Below are 13,579 nucleotides of genomic sequence, written 5' to 3'. Positions count from 1 at the left end.
TATGGCTGTGGTCTGCAGGGCTTGCGGCGCACCTGCACCTGTTCTTCATGGCACACTTTTACTCTGTTGCTGATGTGCAAAGTGAGTGCTGGTATGTGTATCTTCAATCTCAATGCTCTCCATGTCTCTCACGCGCACTCATTTATTTTCGCCCTGTCTTTAAGTTCTTTTGCGCATCTTAGGTTTTTGGCGTTGAAAGTCTCACCCCTCCCACTCTTTGCGTTTTCCCCTGAAACCAAGAAACCAGGACAGCTCGGCGCGCCACGGGTTAACGCGCACTCGCGCTCGTGATTGGCTGCGGGAGCGGCGCTTTTAGAGAGAGGTAACCAGGCAACTTCAGCTGGAACAGCGGAGAGAAAGAACAGGGTAAAGGGTAAAAGAAGCGCAAAATCCCGTCAGCTTTGGTGTGGGATAGAAAGGATGTAGTCCAGGTCTGTGTCTCTCTGTCCCCGGCATGGGAAAGTGGATTACTGCTCTTCTGCAGACGTGGGGACCGCGGTAGAGACTGGATACAGTGATTGCGCGTGGATTTTTATAATGAGAAACATGGGATCTGAACGCACCGGTTTAAAGGTAAGATTAAAGCAGCTGCATGTATCGTAAAGATGCGTTTTACGTATGGAAAGAGAAATCAGTGTCGATGCCGTTGCAATGAAACTTGTCCGTGTGGAACACGGGGACATCTTCCAGCGCTTGGTGACGGAGTTGTGTCGGTTCATTGATTTCACGTATCTTGTAAAGCTATTACAGCTGAATTATTAAAGAGTTATCCCAGCTTTGATTTGCGCCTGAAATAAGCCAACGCAACGCTGCCACCAGTTGACGGTGATCGAGAGTCCGAGCGCATTTGGAGTGATCGCCGTTTGCTGCATTGACACCCATGTTCTGCCCTGCGTGGAGAGGCTATCGACCATCTGGGATGCACTAGAGTACTTAACATTTCATATTTATGCTTTTATATACTGCATTGATTATATGTAGGCTGAAATCAGTCAACCCAGACCCGTTCCTCTTTTAAACTGCTGTGTGAAGATTTGTTGCGCTGACCGTATGGCATCCTGCCCTGTTATACGTGAGTTCACGGTAGCGCAGGATTTAAATATACTGAGTATTGCGTTCAGGCGGTTTTAATGAAGTAACACGTGTAGATTGTGGATGTTGTTGGAAAAAAAGACTTGTGATCAGTCCGCAGCAGAAGCCGCATTAATCGCACCGCGCGCGTTTGTGTGCGTGCGCGCGCGTGATTGTGTGTGAGGGAACCACCGGGCGGCAAGAATTCCGTTACTCGCGCTCTAAGATTTGAACTGACTCGCCGGCGACCGCGGTAAATCGCCTCTGTTTAGCGCTTCTTGTGAACCTTTACGCTGTGGGAGTGCTTTACTTCCCACGTTGTTTGAATCGGTAACGAGAGCGCGTGATTGTGATGTGGTTTGCTGGAGAACATAATTTTTCTCACTGCCTGTGGACCGACTTGGGCTTGCTGGGAGAGTGGGGCAGTTTTGAAAACGAAAGAAAACGTTTAGTGAGTAGAAATGGCTTGGAAAGTATGGATATCTGACCCCAAGAAGCGTGGACTATGACGCGCGCTCAGGCTAAAGGACAAAAACGCAAATGACAGAAGTCTCCAGTGATTGTGCCACGCTACAGATTATGCGATGATATTCCCTTAATTTTCAATGAGTCATTACATATCCTGTGTTAAAATATTAAACACCTTGAACAGAGTCCCCATCACATTTTTCTCATCCTTCATCCGTTTAGCCGATTCACAGCAAGAAGCTTAGCTAATCTGTTACTGTAATGTCAGTGCTGACCATCATACTCCCACAATATAAACCTGTCGTGGAAAATTGCTGTCATAAAGGTTCATTTTTGTTTGTTCATTTTGTCCCTCATTAGTCAATGCTACTGTCTTAATATGTCACACGTCAGTTTCTATGGTTCAGTTATTTACATCTCTTCAAACCAATTTATTTAAATAGTTAATAATGTTTTTATCAGTCTGCAAACATCTTTTGTAGCTGAAAATGGTTCAGACTAGACATTTAAGAAAGTAATGGTTCCTGAACCTTTGACTAAAATGTTATTTTGGAAACCATTAATGGCATCACATTGCAAAATCCTTTCTATTTCGAATGTTCAAGTATTTCAACATCATGGATAGATACAACTATATTATCTGAGAACATTGTGTTGCGGTGTTCCTGTAGCTCAATTGGATTAGCAGCACAAAAGGTTGTGGGTTTCGATTGCAGGGAACAGACATACTGATACAATACAATGTATACGTTGGTACTTTATGGCACCATGAGTGGCTCTGGATAAAAGTATTATGCCAAATACATAAATCTAAATGTAAAGGTTTTGGGTTTCATTCCCACAGAACACACATACTGATGTTAATAATAAAAAAATAGTTTCATAGTTCTGTGCGATGCTAAAAAAACGTATGCAAAAATAGTGCTACTGCAGCGTGAGTTGGCATCGTCACAACATCAAACACCACGCTTCAGCTCATAGGTTCCCATTACTGAGGTTGGGGTCTATTCACTGTTCTGGACTTTCCAGTGTGTAATAGTAAGAAGGCCTTTTCCTTCTGCCTGAATAGGCCCAGCAGGCAACAGTACATCTCCATGGAGACAGAACACAGAGTGTGGGAACCCTCAAAGCCAACATTGTTTTGCTCTCTCTACTGTGTTCATTTATTTATTCTACAAGGTGGATTTTGTTTTGCGGTAATGAAGAACTGAAAAATCAGGTTGGTATCAAGACACGTCTCATGGGAAGCAGTATGTTTAAGCAAAATTATGCTCTTGAACTCGACTTAAATGAGTTCAAAGGCAACCCTGCTCTTCTACTGTATGTTGTTCAGCATTAAATAATCATAGGATTCGTTTGATGCTTTTAAAGATGGTTGCTAAAACTAGTTTGGACTTGTAAAAGAGAGAACACTAATGGCGCTTTTCCATTGCATTATTGTACCCCACGGGTCAGGTCGTGTCAGCTCACCTTACTTTGGCTTGGTTAGCTTTTCCATTGAGTTTAGTACAATTTCAGAGAGGGAGAGATTATAGGTGTGTATTTATATTTGCGCTGCCTACTGCTGTGACATCATACGATCATCATGCATTCATTTATTTGTCAGTCCGGCACAAAATCAAAATTTACCACCACAAACAGATATTTGTACATTGTGTTTATCACAGTTTATGTACAAACACCCGTGGCTCAAATAGCTACGCTATGTTGCAAAAATGCTGTGCATACATGCTGACGTGTGCATCGCGGATGTGCCGCCACAAACTGCAAGAAAAACACTGGTATGGTATTCCTGATTCTCAACCTGTGGATGTTTTTCATCGCTAAAAGGGAGTTTGGATACTTACGACAAAGCACAGATGACATCAGGTTTGCGCGAGAAAGCACAAGCAGGAAGGTAAAGCTAATCTTGCGTTTAGCATGACGCCTGTAGTGATGATTCTCTCAGACCAATCAGTGATCTTCAGTGATTTCACGTCATGTTTTAGTATAAGCTCGTTTGGAACCGCAACCGAGGTGGTACTAAAAAAAATATTGGGGTTCTACGTACTGTACCAAGTGGAAAAGCTCCCAAAAGTTAGCTGACCCAACTCATGGGGTACTATGCAATGGAAAAGCGTCATAAAGGATCCTGCCACCGTTTGTGCACGCTTTTTAACAGCATATTTTATTTATATCATAGTGTATTTATATTCCTAAATTGCATACTATGTAAGAGCCACTATAGAAAACCAACTGGTGTCAAAGTTTGCAAATGAGGCAAATACAGATACACGTTTCCTTGTCATTTGCTTCCACTGCATGTAGAGATACAAGACAAACGTCTCTAATGTGTTTTAAATGGCCTGTTTCATTAACAACTAGTTTTTCAAGTCAGGTCTGTACATAGAATGCAGATTTAATACAAATTTGGTTGTCACTACCTACTTTTTTCTAATGTGAGTTCGGTTGTCACTCCTGTAATCAAGTGGAGTCTGAGTGAACTGGACTGGGAAGTAGGTGGCCAACGAGTGATGGATCTATCGAAGTGAAACAGTTGTGTCATTGTTTTAAATAATTTAGGAATAAATTATCAGACTGGTCAAAATGGAGACCTCAGGTCATTACAGCATCATTGTGTCTTCATCAGAGGTGCTGGGGACTCCCAAAGCAGAGCTGTTCATTGGGGGATGTCCTCCCTTTTCGGAAATCTGTCTAGCATGCATTGACTGCCGTTCCTCGTCTTCTGTATTGATCCGTCTTTTCTGTGTGACATTATCTGCGTCTTCTAATTAGCGCTCAGAAATGGCCTCACCCATTGGATGGGATCGGACTAAGGATACGGTACTGAGCCTGAGGGCAGAGCTGCTGTCCTGTAGTTATGGGCCAAACCTTTGCTTCATAAGTTTTGTACTGTATGTACGACGTCTAAGTAACTTTAATTTGTGATGTTTGGAGTTAAGAAAACCTTCTTAAAACCTTCAGGTGAAATGTATGCATTGTATTGGTGTACTGTGTCATGCATGGGACCTAATAAGTAATAGGACCAGTAATGGACCTAATAAGTAACCTGTCTAGATGTTATATAGGAAACATATACTGTTGATACGTACACGTGAAATTGAGATTAATAGCATGCTGCTAAGATACTTTTATTAGCATGAAGTACTGTATTGGGTAAACTGGTTCATTTACAGGTAGTTTACAGTTTATTATTTAATCACATTTAATGACCACCATTTTGGATTTACTGAAGGAGTTGCTGAATATTCTGGGATTGCAAATGATATTGGGATGCTGCAATATATCTTGTCCAAAAAAAGTTACCGTACACTAGCATAACCCTACTAAAAACTCCCAGCCTGGTTTTAGCTGGTTAAGCTGGTGTAGCAGGCTGGTTTTTAGAGGGGTTTGGACAATTTTTAGCTGGTAAGGCTGGAAGACCAACTGCCCCACCAGCTTGACCAGGCTGGAAGCTTTTCCATCTTAGCTAAACTGTTTGGCTGGTCTAAGCTGGTTTAAGATGGAAGTGGCTGTCCCTCCAGCCTTTCAAAGCTGGTTAAGCTTTTCAGGCTGGTCTTGCAGCCTGGTGAAGCTAGTGGGTCTGCTGGTTTTAGACGGTGGGTCAGCTGGTCTCCCAGCCTTACCAGCTTAACTAGCTAAACCACGGGCTGGAAGACCAGCTAAAACTAGCCAACCAGCTTAGGCTGGTCTTTTTAAAGGGATAGTTCGGCCAAAAATGATAATAAACCCATGATTTACTCACCCCCAAGCTGTCTGAGTTGCATATGTCCATCGTTTTTCAGACAAACACATTTTCACTTATTTTAGAAAATGTTTTAGATCTTTCAGTTAATTAAATGTGAAGTTACGGCGTCCACGACCTTCAAGTCCAAAAAATTTGCATCCATCCTTCACAAAATAAATCCAAATGGCTCCAGGATGATAAACAAATGTCTTCTGAGGGTAATCCGCTTGGTGTTGTTGTAGAAATATCCATATTTAAAACTTTATAAACAAAAAAACTACCTTCCGGTAGCGCCGCCATCTTAGACTCCTCTGTATTCAGGAGAGAGTATTAGCGTAGTGTACGCACTTTTCTTAGTGACGTATGACAAATTCGGAGGGCGGGGGCACAGAGCAGCAGCAGAGTAGCCTCCGTACGCTGCGTAAAGCTCTGATCTTGAATGCGGACGCGACTAAGATTGCGGCATTACCGGATGCGAGTTATTTTTGTTTATAAAGTTTTAAATGTGGATATTTCAACAACAAAACTGCGCAGATTACCCTCAGAAGACCTTTGTTTATCATCGTGGAGCTATTTGGATTTATTTTGTAAAGGATGGATGCACATTTTTTGGACTTGAAGGTCGTGGACCCCATAACTTCACATTTGATTAACTGAAAGATCTAAAACATTTTCTAAAATAACTGAAAATGTCATTGTCTAAAAAATGATGGACATACGCATCTCGGACAGCTTTGGGGTTAGTAAATCATGGGTTTAATATCATTTTTGGCCGAACTATCCCTTTAATAGGGAATTCATTAGCCCACCATTAAAAAAGAACCTGTATGTCTCAACTCTTTCCCCGCCAATGACGAGTTTTTACGGCAATCCATATTTCCGCTATTACCCATTAGGTGGTGCTCTTACCCAACTTATATGGTATTTTTGAAGAAAGCTACCCATATTTGAGAGGTGATAAAAAGAGAACAAATAAATGAAGGATGAAATGTTTTTATTTTTTTGAAAGCGTTAAACTTTTGTAAAAATCATAAAAAATGGCTGACAACTTTTTTTTAAATGCTGGCGAGGAAAGAGGTAAGAACACCTCTGATAAAGGATGCCTCAGTACATGTAGGCGATTCATTAGGTTTAAATACAGATCATATGTACAGGTTGCATGAAGTGGAAGCAAAGGTTTTCTGTTTGTCGTGCCACGTTCGCTCCTGCTAATCTGCCCGGTAATCTCCTTAAAAGGCTGAAATCTGTTTGCACGTCTCTGTGGGTCACAGAAACATTAGTCACTACCCAAGCACACAAACAAGCTCAGCATCCCAGATGAAAAGACCAGCATCGCTTCTCACCAGCATACTTTGTGTTATGTTTCGGTCAACAACAGTACAAAAAATACCATGCTGGTGGACCGAGGAACTCTGCTGGTTGCTAGACTATCAAAAGTCACATGTTGTTCATATTTTTTCTTTTCTTTCCCCACACTCTTTTCCGCTTAATAATTCAAGCAAGATCCCCTCCGGCCTTCTGTTCTTTCCTATTGAATCTGCCTTCGAGCATATAACTAACAATTTGCATAATAGTTGCACATTGACTGCAGATGGCTGCGGGATCTCTCTAACACCATTTCTGTGCCTTTCATTTACCGCAAAACCAGTCACCGTTTTCACCTCAGACTATTAAATCCATAACATCTTCCTTTAGCAATGAACAAAGAATGATGCTTATATATTCAGTCCCAATCAGATGAATAAACTCGCCCTCGACAGGCGCTGCGGTCCCATCTCTCACTGCAGTATGGAGGAACGCAACGCTCCGCTGACTTCAGCTCACCCGTAGAAACAAAAGGGAGGAAAAAGTCAGACAAAAAGTCAATGGTTGATAATTTAGTCCCAGGAGAGACCTACTCCACAGCGGGTTTGTTGTGCTGCATTGCAATTGGAGATTGTGGGAAAAACTCCAAATGCGGCACAGCATTAGCACATTAACATTTCATTTTCACCTATTTTACCTAATCCCACACACACTTGAACACATTTGAGATACTCTCCTGGGACCGATTGTCCTTATCTGAGACATTGTTTGATGCTCATTTACAATTTTTCATCCTTTGCATTACCAGATCCAAGTTGTGCTCCACCTAACCTCTGACATTTACAGACAGTGATGTGAAAGAAACACTGAGATTAGAAACAAAATATATTTTTTTTAACACTGATTCTTTTAATCCATCCAAAACATGCGAACAAAAATATATGTTTTGATTTTGTAAAAGGATTTTCTTTTAAGTTCGCAAATGGCTGTTATCCAAGTAGCATCAAAGACCCAGCCAAGCACCACTTGTGTTTCCATAAGAAAGAAAACCTTTTCTTTTTTGTTGCCTGAGAATTAGCAGAAAATTCAGAAGGAACAAAATGGTTCCCCGAGGTCCCTCGACCTGAGGCCCGAATTGCTTTTTTTCTGACAACCCATTGTATTTGATTAATTCTGCTCTCACTGTTTTTTGGCCGCTTTTAATCTGTTTTCTTTCATCAGCTTGAGAGAGGCAAAGAAAGATTCAGCGTGACCTGCTCAGTGGGGTCCCGGTGTGCTTGTATATCAGAGTGGGCTTCATCTCTTTAGTATGCGTTGCCCACCGCGTGCACCATTATCAGGCTGAAATGAAACGCCTGTATTTCTCCGTAGCGGCTGAGAGGGGGAGGGACCACAGTCTGTGTGAGCTGTTGCAGTTTGTCGTATGTTAAGACGGGCTAGAAAAGCCTTACACATCGAGACATACAAGCACACAATCAAAGATATAAAGGGATAGTTTCCCCAAAATGAAAATGTTGTCATCATTTACTCAGTTTTTTATTTTGATGAACACAAAAGAAGATATTTTGATAAATGATGGTAAGCACACAGTTGATGGTACCCATTGAATTCCATCGTATTAGTTTTTTCAGCTGTGTTCTTACCACCATTTCTCAAAATATCTTCTTTTGTGTTTATCAGATAAAAAAAATTCATACAGATTTACAACAACATGAGGATGACAAAATGATGACAGAATTTTCATTATTGGGTAAACTATCGCTTTAAGGCTGGCTCTACCGATGTCAGTGTAGATTTGTCAGTGGTGTGGCGGTGTGCACTGCATATGCTGCCAGCCGGTGGTATTCTCAGTCTGATATTTGCCTTAGGGCAAGACACGACAGGGCTGTAGTCAAACACTGCAGTACAACGCCATTTCTGCTGTTTAATGAGACGCAGAAAATAGTTAATGTGGTTTTGGCTATATTAACAAATACATTGCTGAAATCTGTCATGTAGGGTAGCCCAGTGATCTCATATGGATTTGTAGGTATTTTACATTCATATGAATTCGTACAAAGTGAATTGTACAAAAATGTGACATGAAACACCGCCCCAACCCTAGCATGGGGCAAAAGGAAATTATACAAAAACGTACAACATGATGCAAAATAGCGCACTTTGTAAAAGACGACCTTGCTGTTCTTACCTGGATGACCCACAACTCTTTTTATGTTTTGTGGTAATTGTTCATGTGTCTCTTGTTAAATCTAAACAATTAAAGGACACGTTTCACAATACTTTTTTAAGATGTCAAATAAATCTTTAGTGTCCCCTGAGTAAATAGGTAAAGTTTCAGTTCAAAATACCTTATAGATAATTTATTATAGCATTCTAAAATTGCCACATTATAGGTGTGAGCAAAAATGTGTTGTTTTTGAGTGTGTCCTTTAAAAATGAGCTGATCTCTGCACTAAATGGCAGTGTCGTGGTTGGATAGTGCAGATTAAGTATTCAGTATTATTCCCTTCTGACATCACAAGGGGAGCCAAATTTTAACGACCTATTTTCACATGTTTGCAGAAAATGGTTTGCCAAAACTAAGTTACGGGGTTGATCTTTTACACATTTTCTAGGTTGATAAAAGCCCCGGGGACCCAATTATAACACTTAAACATGGAAAAAGTCAGATTTTCTTGATATGTCCTATTTAAACCCACTGGTCTTTAGAAAAATCTGCCAGGTCTTGCGCATTCTTCTGCATATTTGAACATTTTCAAGTGATTGTATAATGTTGAGGATAACTGGTTTGAAAACTATAGGTTTGAAAATTTTTAGGGGAGAGGGACACAAAACTAATATTGCATACCCCACAGCAAATGGGCCGTTGCACCCCTGCGTGGTCGTACAAATGAATACAAATTAGTCACATCGAGAAATATGTACGGATTGCCGTGAGATTGCATTGGGTAATTGTACCTGTATCTTGTCAAAGAGAGGAATTTACACATTTTACACAATTTGTCCTGTAGAAGCTCTGTAGGGGTCTCTGATTGATGCTTTAACACATTAACCCTAAAAATCCATTCAATATCTATCCCACAGATTTTCCTAACAAATGTTTGCATTTGTTTATGTGCTTGAAAGAGATTGTGCAGGGTTTTGCCACAGCACCAGTTCGGGTGGCCCGCCTGAGCTGGGAAACCCTACCGCCTTAACTAGGTCGTCCAAAAAAACAATTCGCTGCACAAAAGTCCGTCAAGTGCATCTCAGAGAATAGCACCAATGCGCTTTACACCGCGAGCGGGCACGCGCGCCACACGGTCGAAATGAGAAAGACGTGGTCCGGACCGTCACTGTCTGGGGGATAACTAGCCAGTTGATAAAAGATCTCGGAGAATAGCGCGGACACGCTTCACACCGCGAGCGGGCATGCGCACCACCAGGCCGAAATGAGATAAAGACGTGGTCCGTCATGTCTGGAGGATAGCCAGTTGATTCACGTCTTTATCTCATTTCAGCCTGTTATCGTATTAGTCTATAGTTCTTGCAAATTTAAAGTAAGTTAGCTGGTGATTTTGTTGTTTGAGCAACCTGCTAGCTACGTTTCACATGCCTGTTGATTCGATATAACGTTATTTATGTGCATTATTTTAAAATATTTTTATTTTAATCATGACGCGTACGCCTGCCCCTTTGATTGCCATGCCCCCAGCCCGATCACCCGCCCAACCACCTTAACTAACAAATTTTCTGTGGGAAACCCTGTTGTGTGTTGTTTTTCTGACTGACACGGACACATCTGTGGTGCGGTGGTTTGTCCAAGGTGTGTCAGCTGGCTTTCAGCTAATTTGGATCAGAGAAATGAGGCCAGATGTGCCAGCACCTGTACCCAATCCCTAACACTTACAATTCCCACCTGTCAGCACCCTCTTGAAACCACTTACTCTGTTCTTCAAGCAGAAACTCTCTCTCTCTCTCTGTATGTTTATGTGTTTATTAATGAGAGTCAACATCAGTAAATTCATCTCAGAGACCTTGGAAGGATTAAAGATCAGCCTTGAGCTCGCGAGGCTGGGTGTTTTTCAGTACTGATATGCCAGAGGGATACTGCGTAATGTCTCGGGTGTTCTCTCAGTGTTATTGGCCTGGCTGAGAGAGATTTCACCTGTAAGTTGCCAGCACCGCACTATCCGCCTGCAAAGCCTTCTGCCCTTGTACTGAAGGAAACTGAATCTGTTTTTTGAATAGTTGCCTGAGAAAACCACTCTCCAGCTTTGCTCAAAATGAACATACATCTCTCCTGAGCGATTGCTGTTGCTGCATGTTCCGCTAGAAATAACTCTTCTTCGCTAGCTAGCAATGTCTCGCTCTGTCTTGCTTGTATGGGGAATTCCATCAATGAATGTATTTTCTTTCACTCTTATCTCTTTGCGCAGGGATGGATTCAGATGGTGTGTATGCATCTGTACTGTAGAAAGGATGAAAAGAAATATATTTTTGCCCTTTTTGTGTTTGATATAAAAAGCAAGGGTTCTTTTATTTGCGATAACGCTCAGCATTTCTGTCCCTGGTGCACAGTCAGGGTCTAATGCCCAGACACTTCATTGCACCCCTGCGTGTCATCATAAAAACACTGTGTGTGTGTTTGAGCTGGGCCCTATTGCCCTACTGCAGCGGCATAGCATGCCAAACTAAAACCACAGGATGAATGACTGACTCTCAGCGTGCATGAGAGAAATGGATGGAGAAAGAGCCAGAGATAGATGGAGTGAATGCTGAATGTCAGAATATGGTAAATAGCATAAATAATGCTACGGCAACATAAGAACTACAAAAAATAAACTAACCTGGTATGCACATTTAAATCACACAGTTACTGTAAGGGTTGTATGGGATCTACTTTTAATCTAATGCAAATAAAGAAAAGGATTTTACAAATGTTTCAAAGTTTACATTTCATTTAAAGAGCACCTATTTCATTGCTTAAAAACAACATTATTTTGTGTATTTGGTATTTGGTAAAGAAATACAATATCATTATTTAATAACAGTAGTTATAACAGCGGACATCAATGATGCCATATGGTGTAGTGCTGGGAACACTTAGCTATACGGAGTACCCTTATTAGATGGCACGGGGTAGCCTATATCCACCTCTAAATGTGAAATGTTAAATATTAATATAATTTCTATAATGATCTTAATGCTGAAGAGTCAAGCAGCATAAGTTAAGTGACAATACTAGACCATTTTGGAGTGAACTAAGGCTATGCAAGACTAGCCACTTACACTGTTTATTTTGAACTTGGACTTAAATACAAAGAAATACCGTATAATTCTTTAATAACAGTAGTTATATATCATATTTAAACAGCTGGCATCAATGAACTGCCTCAGGTGACGCTGTAAGCGCCGTAGTTTCTCGCGAAAACGTAGGCTCTTTTTTCGAGCGAACGCAAAAAGTTTCTCGGGTGAACGCAAAAGTTTTGCGAGAGAACGCAAAGTTTCTCGGGGGAACGCAAAAGTTTTGCGAGAGAACGCAAAAAGTTTCTCGGGGGAACGCAAAAGTTTTGCGAGAGAACGCAAAGTTTCTCGGGGGAACGCAAAAGTTTTGCGAGAGAACGCAAAAAGCTTCTCGGGGGAACGCAAAAGCTATAAAAAAATTTCCCTCTTATCCCAAATATTATCCACCACCATGTCCCCTCGCGGGCTCCGTACAATGCAATGCTAACAGGAGTTAACTTTTACAGACTGTGAGTCCGAAGCGGGATAAATTATGATAATGTCTGTCTTGTCTACATCACCAATCCCAGGAAGTAAACTGTTGCCTACAATCCGAGTGTTTGTTGTAGTTCAAGAAAAGAGATGTAAGGTGGAGACGATAACTTGCGTCATCGTTTACTTTGGGATTTGTACCTTTTGCATATCGTTTACATGAACTAATACACACTTACATACCAAAGGAAATTTAAAAACGTTAAAAAAAAATGTTATGATGTTTTTTATGAATTTTGTTCTTGAATTTGACTGAAGGGTCAGTACAAATATATATAAAGGAAATGCCCATTTAGAATGACATAATTTTAAAGAATAGAAGGTTAATATTTTTAGTGAACTAGAACTTTTCAAATCCGTGCGTTTCAGGAAGAGAGTGAAATCTGGAGCTACAAAAATGTACGGTATGCAAAATTATAATTTTTTTAAACATTAACCAAGTGAACACATTGTATTATACCAAATACATAAATGTATCTTGTTTATAGCAATGAAATAGGTGCTCTTTAAATTAACCTATGCTGTTTTTCTTTAACCCATGGCTGGGTCAAATATGTAAATATTCTGTTTATTTAAATTAACATTTGGGTCTGTGCATATTTACCAATCATTTGAAAAAAAAAACATAATTTTTAGGGTGTAATAAACAAATTGGCCCACTGCTTTTGTTTATCCGCCAATCTCAATTGTTAACTCGCAATTTGGCACGTGTTAAGTGTTAAATTTGCACATTGTGTGTGTGTGTGTGTGGGCTCAGTAGCTCACAACCTCATTTTTTTCCTCTCAGACCTCCCATAATTGTAAAACAAAGACACTCCCTATTCACCATATGTGTGTGTGTAACAATGTTAAGATAGGAAGTCTTCAATTAGCTCTATGTGTTAATGACATTAGCCTCTGGCAGATAAGAACTGGGCGAGATGGGACTCTCGGTATTGATAGGGTCTGATGAGAAGGTGGGGGCTTAATAATCCTGTGTCTTTAAATGAGATGCCCTCACACGAAGGCTGCGCACACACATACACACTTGACAGCAAGATACTGGGGCGAGCCCCGGCAGATTAGGCTAAGCCCCTCCCAAGTTTAATGACAGCGCGCTGCTGATAGCGAAGTGGCACAAAGTGGGTTTAATGGAACAGGGCAATTCCAAAGACCATCAGGATTAAATTGGAGTGAAATGATTTGGGGAATAGAGAGAGAGAGAAAATTCCTTTATTGCATGATGAACAGAAATGGCAGCCCACTGAGGTA

General features: G+C 40.9%; 1 protein-coding gene across 1 annotated transcript in view; it reads left to right on the top strand.

Annotated features, from left to right (window-relative positions):
- The first annotated feature begins 280 nt into the window (after positions 1-280).
- dab1a (DAB adaptor protein 1a) overlaps positions 281-13,579 on the top strand; it is a 210,170-nt gene continuing 196,871 nt past the window's right edge. Inside the window, 1 exon segment of the mRNA XM_065257318.1 lies at positions 281-573. The gene's annotated coding sequence lies outside the window, so the exon portion shown is untranslated.

Source organism: Paramisgurnus dabryanus, chromosome 12, assembly GCF_030506205.2.
Source record: "Paramisgurnus dabryanus chromosome 12, PD_genome_1.1, whole genome shotgun sequence".
In the NCBI taxonomy this organism is placed as follows: Eukaryota; Metazoa; Chordata; class Actinopteri; order Cypriniformes; family Cobitidae; genus Paramisgurnus; species Paramisgurnus dabryanus.
Note: the sequence above shows the minus strand (reverse complement) of the source record. Positions and strands in the feature narration are given on the sequence as shown.